An 8,926-nucleotide genomic window follows, 5' to 3' on the forward strand; every position below is an offset into this window, starting at 1 on the left:
ACCCCCCCCCCCCCCCCACACACACACCCACACACACATACATACACACACACCAAAAGAAAATTATTATTATTTTTAAAAAATATTTTCAATTTCTAAAATTATTTTCTATTCTTGTAAAAATATAAGATATTTTCAAAAATATTTTTCATTCACTGAAAATTATTTCCTAAAATATTTTCTACTCACCAATGAAACATGAGAAAATAAATCATAAATCTACTTGTTTTTCAGGAAAACATTTTCCATGAAAGACATTTTTCTTCGTACCAAACACACCCTAAGTTCACGTGAGTTTTAGATTATAGTAGTACTCACAACGCAATAATTCTTAATGTCAAAAAAATTCATATATATTGCCTTATGTGCACACCTTTTTTGAATCATAAAACCATTTTTTTAGAAAAAGCAAAGCTTATGACATGTATAGACAAGAAAGTGAGAACAATAGAAACATGAGGAGTTGGAAACGTAGTTGAGATTTTGTAACCATTTTCTCTGCATGTGAAGATGTGCACAAACCTCTGGTGTGTATAAGTTTTAATATCTTGGTTCTAATACNTTACAACCCCCCCCCCCCCCTCTCTCTCTCTCTCTCTTTTTAATTCAATATTCATGATTTTCACTCTTAATTTTACATTTTTAGCTACAAAATTTCTCATTTCGTCGTTCTCTCTTGATTAAACAAGGGAGAGAAGGTGTAGAAGGATCAAGAATTGGTTATATGAAACAATGTGGTTAATAAGAAATATTGATGTGCTGGCTTTTGAGAGAAAAAGTGTCAGTCGATTCAGCGAAGAAGCGTAAGTGGAGAGGAAAGATCGGTAAAAATTCTTTTCTCATTCCATTTTTGAACAGTAATTAATGACAAAACTCTATGCATAGCTCTAATATCGACGATGTTTGGAAATTAAAAGCAACATGTATCCTTAATTGTGGATCTTTTTTTTAAAAGAAGTTTTTTTGTTAAAAGTGAAACTTGTGTGAAGACCAAATCATTATACTTTCTGTAAGTGATATTTGAGCTGGGAGTCTAAGAAATATTGTACATTTCACAATGATACTTTACATTATATATAATCAAGTAAAAGGTTTTATCCCGTCATTCTCTACACACAAGACTTCTTTATCTTTTTTCTTCGTTTAAAAAAGAATGATATCATTTCTTTTTTTATCTGTTTCAAGAAGAATAACCTCTTTTTTCCGTAACATTTTAATCAAAAGGGCAATTTTGTATATTTGATCTAACTTTAATTTAGGATCACAGGATTCAAAAGTCTTCTTTATATTTTTAAACTCCGTGTCAAGTCAAACTAAATCATTCTTTGTGAAATAGGGAAGTATCTTTTTTGGTCAAAAGACATAAATCACATACTTTTAAGGCAAAATTGTCATTTGTCTCTTATAATATAAGCGTTGAATACATAATCTGATGCGCGAAATACATTACATTTTAAAAGTGATACACTAATATGATTTACATGTTATACATGATACACTAATTTGATACGCAAGATACATTAATCTGATACGCTGATACATTAATCTGATGCGCGAAATACATTTATCTGTTGCGCTGATACATTAATTTGATACACAAAAATGTGAAATTTTGAGAATTTACAAAATTAATTGAAGATAATGGTAATAAGAGAACTTAAATGTGAAATTTCTATCATTTTTTTTTCCAGCTATGAACTTGGAATATATATACAAGTGATCTCCTTGAAAGATAAGACGTCAGGCGTGTGCTTAACAAGGGTCAGCACCACAAAAAAATTATTAAATTTTTTAAATTTAAAATATTTTGAATCTTAATTTTAAGCCTTTTGAAATCAAAATTTGCAAATTACTTTAAGTTGTTTTTCCATTTTTTACTTGTTTATTTTTATATCATAAGAGAAGAAAAAATGCAGCGTGTCAGCACCATAATTTTTTTTTGTGAACTTATTAAAATTAATTTAAAATATAACATTTAAAAATAAAAATAGAAGTTGCAATCACTTAAAAAACGGTGTTTTAACGTTTAGGACTCTTCTTCTTCTTCCCTTTTTTTTTTTTGAAGTTTTCAAATTTAATATTAATTATAATTATTTATTTAAAAATAAATTTTAATTAAAAGAACATACTTGAATCTATATTGTATTACATTTTATATTATTGAAAAAAAAATTAGTCTATCTAATAAAAAGTTATTTAGATTAATTAAGAATTATCTATATATTTAATATTCACACTTTTTGTTTTGAAAAAAAAGGAAATATTGATATACATGTTTATTAATTAAGGTTAAGTAATATGAACTATAAATTCAAACACATGCCATATATATTGGATTGGTGTATACAATCAATGCTGGGAAGGAGTTTAAGTATTATCCACCGACGGTGGACAAAAGAATTACACGGACATCTTATTTCAGAAATACTTAACTTTTTAAATTAATATATTCAAATATCATTGAAATAAAAATAAAAATAATAAAAGAGTGTTATATGATAACTTGGACTCTAAATTAATCATACAAATTTGATTAGAATTCTTACTTGACTTAACAAAAAAAATTAAATCTTTCAGCTTTCTTAGTTGTATTGACGTTTATTCTTCTTCTACATACACCATTGAAGCAACTGACATACACCATTGAAACAATTGTCATAATAGCGTTTTTCTCGTATATTTTTTTTTACATAACTTATTAAGTCTTTTCGCAACATGAAAAAATGTTTAGATAGTATTTTCATTGCTTCAAATTAGTTTTCTTTTCTCATTCGATCAACAACACAACAAATTAACTGAAATAAACTTGTATTCATGTACAACTATATGTAGTCTTTGATTTGTGGGTATAGTTAATGTAATAGATATCATGAAGTATTGGGTGTTTTTGCTTCTATGCAGGCAGAAAATGTGATGGGGAATGCAGTGACATTGATGAAAGTAGTGCTAGCTTGTAGCTATTTAGGGGGACTTTGATACTGCGAATTTTTTGGCGAAGTATATAGGGGATAGTTGTGTGATAATTGATGTTTATTTGCGGAATACATTGATTGATATGTATGGTATGCGTGGATTATAGTTATCTTAGCTGAAGAAGCTTTTACTAAGATGGAGAAAAATGAGTATGCTAAAGTAGGGGATTTAACTACTGCAAGGGAACATGATTTTGTTCGTCGGCATGACATTCAAATAGATATTTCGTCAGCTGTTTGTGCTCATGCAGGTTCGGTGAACAAAGATTTGGAATACTTCGAGAGTATGGAAAAACGTCATTGATTGGTGCAAGAAGTGAAGCATTATGGATATTTTGTTGATTTGTTGTGCCAAACTAGTAATTTAAATAGAGCATTTGAGTTTATAAATATTATGCATATGGTGGCAAATGTGATTTTGTGGAGCATGTTTCTTAGGTGCTAGTAAACTTCACGGTAATGTGGTTCTTGCTGAAATTGCTGCAAAAAAACTTCTTCAATTAGATCCTGATAATTATTTTGTATCATCAAGTACTTACGCCACTGCAGAGAGGTGGGAGAATGCTATGAAAATAAGGCAATTGATTGATGAGGGTGAAGTACAGAGGCCACTAGGCTGGAGTTCAATTGAACTAGATGCGTTTGTCTAGCATTCAGCGAACCACGTCTTGAAAATGTAAAATAGCTTAAACAAAGATTTCTTTCACATGATATTATTTCCATAGTTTATCACGAGGTCTAGCATATCTATTACATGAAACTTTTCAAGGTGTCTTATTAAAATAGATTCAAAGTATTTGTCCGATACACTATTGAACTTCATCATGTCAGACAAAGATACACATCAATTACTTAATTGAAAAACTAAGATGATTTGCATTTTCTCATTGTAAAAAAAATTATGATACTACAATTTCTCGTGTATTCTTATTGCAAAGCACTTCAATCCTTTTAAGAAAATCAGTGCCAAGAAATATGAAGGCATAAAAGAGTAACTAATTCACAATGAATAAAAATACAATCAACCCAAAAAAAAAAACTGAAGCTAAAACTCTGAGTTTATTGTATGTAAACTTAAAAGGAAAAATTTTCTTGAACAAAAAAATCCCTGGAATTATATTCTGCCAAAAAAAGAAAACTAAACAAAACGAATTTTGAATAATTGTCTCTCCAGGCATCCTTTATAGTTTTAAACTCCACAAACTCCAAGTCAGTTTTTTTTAGTTGACTTGGAGTTTGTGGAGTTTAAAACTACAAAGGATGCCTGGAGAGACAATATTCAAAATTCGTTTTGTTTAGTTTTCTTTTTTTTTGGCAGAATATAATTCCAGGGATATTTTTTGTTCAAGACATTTTTTTCTTTTAAGTTTACATACAATAAACTCAGAGTTTTAGCTTCAGTTTTTTTTAATTGATTGTATTTTTATTCCCAGTGAATTAGTTACTCTTTTATGCCTTCATATTTGTTGGCACTGATTTTCTTAAAAGCATTGAAGTGCTTTGCAATAAGAATACACGAGAACTTGTAGTATTTTAATTTTTTTTACAGTGAAAAATGCAAATCATCTTAGTTTTCCAATTAAGTAATTGATGTGTATCTTTGCCTGCCATGATGAAGTTCAATAGTGTATCGGACAAATACTTTGAATCTATTTTAAGTTAGTTAAGACACCTTGAAAAGTTTCACGTAATAGATATGCTGGATCTCGTGATAAACTATGCAAATAATATCATATGAAAGAAACCTTTGTTTAAGCTATTTTACATTTTCAAGACGTGGTTCACTGAATGCTAGACAATCGCATCTAGTTCAATTGGACTCCAGCCTAGTGGCCTCTGTACTGCACCCTCATCAATCAATTGCCTTATTTTCATAGCATTCTTCCACCTCTCTGGAGTGGCGTAAGTACTTGATGATACAAAATAATTATCAGGATCTAATTGAAGAAGTTTGTATGCAGCAATTTCAGCAAGAACCATATTACCGTGAAGTTTACTAGCACCTAAGAAACATGCTCCACAAAACCACATTTGCCGCCATAGGCATAAGATTTATAAACTCAAATGCTCTATTTAAATTACTAGATCGGCACAACAAATCAACAAAACATCCATAATGCTTCACTTTTGGCACAAATCAATGACGTTTTTCCATACTCTCGAAGTATTCCAAACCTTTGTTCACCAAACTCGCATGAGCACAAACAGCTGACGAAATATCCATTTGAATGTCATGCTGACGAACAAAATCATGTTCCTTTGCAGCCGTTAAACCCCCTGCTTTAGCATACTCATTTTTCTCCATCTTAGTAAAAGCTTCTTCAGTTAAGATAACTATAATCCACGCATACCATACATATCAATCAATGTGTTCCCCAAATAAACGTTAATTTTCACACAACTATCCCCTATATACTTCGCCAAAAAATCCGCAGTATCAAAGTCCCCCTAAATAGCTACAAGCTAGCACTACTTTCATCAATGTCACTGCATCCCCCATCACATTTTCTGCCGCATAGAAGCAAAAAGACCCAATACTTCATGATATCTATTACATTAACTATACCCATAAATCAATGACTACATATATTGGTACATGAATACAAGTTTATTTCAGTTAATTTGTTGTGTTGTTGATCGAATGAGAAAAGAAAACTAATTTGACGCAACGAAAATACTATCTAAATATTTTTTCATGTTGCGAAAAGACTTAATAAGTTATGTAAAAAAAGATATACGAGAAAAACGCTATTATGATAATTGTTTCAAATTGCTTCAATGGTGTATGTAGAAGAAGAAGGAACGTCAATACAACTAAGAAAGCTGAAAGAATATTTTATTTTTTATTTTTGGTAAGACAAGTAAGAATCCTAATTAAATTTGTATAATTAATTTAGAGTCCAAGTTACCATATAACACTCTTTTATTATTTTTATTTTATTTTAATAATATTTGAATATAGTAATTAAAAAAATTAAGTATTTTCAAAAATAAGATGCCCGTGTAATTTTTTTGTCCACCATCGGTGGATAGTAGTTAATCTCTATGAGAAATTAGTTCAAATATGCAACATAAAAAATCTAACAACTCTTTGACCAAAAATAGTCCTAGATATACAAATTAAAATTTATTTTCAAGTTTAAAAAATGAATGTAAGCAATCTGCATTTTCTTTTTGGCTTTTTGCTATTGAAGAGGAGATTGGTAGTCCGTGTAAGAAAACTCTGTATAAAAATTCTCTTAACTTCTTATAAAAAAGAGTCCTAATTTTTTTTTTAAAAAAAATTAATGTAAATAATTTAAAATGTTAGGCACGACATATTAATATTAAGTACACAAATATTCAAAAGGTGGTCACCAGAATACAATAGATATTGCAAAACAAAGTGAAGTATATTTAAGAATTCAAACTACAAAATCTTATTGTTCATAAAGGTAACTTGGACCATGGATGAATATATGAATTTAGGATAAAAATTCAATTTTCATAGTATTTCTCTCCTAATTCATTCTTTTGCACTCATCCAATCTTCTTGATCTTTTCTCCATGTCGATAATATCCACAAATCATCACCAAAAGTTAAGAATAACTCGCAAGAAACTTCTTAATGATTAATGGAAAAGGTACTAATATTTTAATCAATATTTATGAATTGAGTGAAAAAATTAATCGAAATCTGGACGACTTTTTCATCATGGCTCTTGTGAATTCAACGAACAATCTGAACCTCATCACCTTTGAACCTATCTCGAATGACCTCATCAATATGTGCTTACTTGAAATTAGTATTCCTACTCTTCCATTTAGATTACACTTCATTATAATATTAAATTGTACTTCATTTCAATGTTGAGATTGATAAAAATATTTATAACCAATCACATTATTTCTAAAAGAGATGCAATCAACTTCAAATCAAATTTTTAATTTAAAAGTTTAATTAAATTCATTTTGATTGTTAAATGAAAAAATTCAAAAGAAATCTACAAATTAATTGACGGAGGGGAAGGAAAGAGTGGGCTACATGTAATTGGAAAGTTAGTTTAAATAAAAGTTTATGTTTTTTAAAAATCTACAAACTGATTCATAAGACATGTTTTTGTTTTTAATTATTATTTTGAAATAATAATTATCTAAATGTAAATATCATAGCAAAAATAACAATACAAAATCCCCCTCAATCTCATTACACAACCAGCGTGATAATGAATATTACATTAATTAGTCACTAATTTGGCGGTATATAACTGACCCTAATTATATCNAATATTAAGTACACAAATATTCAAAAGGTGGTCACCAGAATACAATAGATATTGCAAAACAAAGTGAAGTATATTTAAGAATTCAAACTACAAAATCTTATTGTTCATAAAGGTAACTTGGACCATGGATGAATATATGAATTTAGGATAAAAATTCAATTTTCATAGTATTTCTCTCCTAATTCATTCTTTTGCACTCATCCAATCTTCTTGATCTTTTCTCCATGTCGATAATATCCACAAATCATCACCAAAAGTTAAGAATAACTCGCAAGAAACTTCTTAATGATTAATGGAAAAGGTACTAATATTTTAATCAATATTTATGAATTGAGTGAAAAAATTAATCGAAATCTGGACGACTTTTTCATCATGGCTCTTGTGAATTCAACGAACAATCTGAACCTCATCACCTTTGAACCTATCTCGAATGACCTCATCAATATGTGCTTACTTGAAATTAGTATTCCTACTCTTCCATTTAGATTACACTTCATTATAATATTAAATTGTACTTCATTTCAATGTTGAGATTGATAAAAATATTTATAACCAATCACATTATTTCTAAAAGAGATGCAATCAACTTCAAATCAAATTTTTAATTTAAAAGTTTAATTAAATTCATTTTGATTGTTAAATGAAAAAATTCAAAAGAAATCTACAAATTAATTGACGGAGGGGAAGGAAAGAGTGGGCTACATGTAATTGGAAAGTTAGTTTAAATAAAAGTTTATGTTTTTTAAAAATCTACAAACTGATTCATAAGACATGTTTTTGTTTTTAATTATTATTTTGAAATAATAATTATCTAAATGTAAATATCATAGCAAAAATAACAATACAAAATCCCCCTCAATCTCATTACACAACCAGCGTGATAATGAATATTACATTAATTAGTCACTAATTTGGCGGTATATAACTGACCCTAATTATATCACAAGAACCAAAGTAGTTAGTTTAGGTTATGCAAGGTAAAAAGAGAAAGTGCATATATATATATATATATATATATATATATATATATATATATATATATAAACTAGCATAGCATAACATAATTGATTTTCCATAAAAACATCTTTGTCATTGAACAACACAAAGAAGAAAAGGATTGAGAAAAGTTATTCAACTAATCTAAATGCCTTTCAAATCGCTTGATTGAGAATAAGTTATCCCCCATATATTATGGAATAATTTGTACCTCGCTACACTAATCGAAAAGTTACAAATTAGTCACAATTTTTACCTTTTACATTACTTGGTCACAAAAAAATAAATTTTTGATGACTCTCTATAAACCTAACCCTAAAAATATTACATCAAAACCAAAGTAGTTAAACGGTTAGATTAGCCGGGTTAAAAAAAGAAATAGACAAAGCAATTATGTATATATAGGGTTTAACAAGTATAAGAAAAATGAAGTAGCTACACTACTTAGGGTTTAGCGCAGACATTAAATAGAATCAAGTAGCTAATAAATGAAAAAAGATTAATACCGCTGTCCATTATAAACACCCAGGGCGGCTAGATACTTTTACGAATGAGGCATCCGTTTAGGCCCCAAATTTGAAGGCCCCATTTCTTAGTAATAATAGAATTATTACAAGTATTTTTTTCACAAAAATAAATAAAGAATGTTTTGTCTTTCTTTAGTTTGATTTGAAATAGGAATGTTTTTTTTTC

The sequence above is a fragment of the Solanum pennellii genome, chromosome 4, assembly GCF_001406875.1.
Source record: "Solanum pennellii chromosome 4, SPENNV200".
NCBI lineage: Eukaryota > Viridiplantae > Streptophyta > Magnoliopsida > Solanales > Solanaceae > Solanum > Solanum pennellii.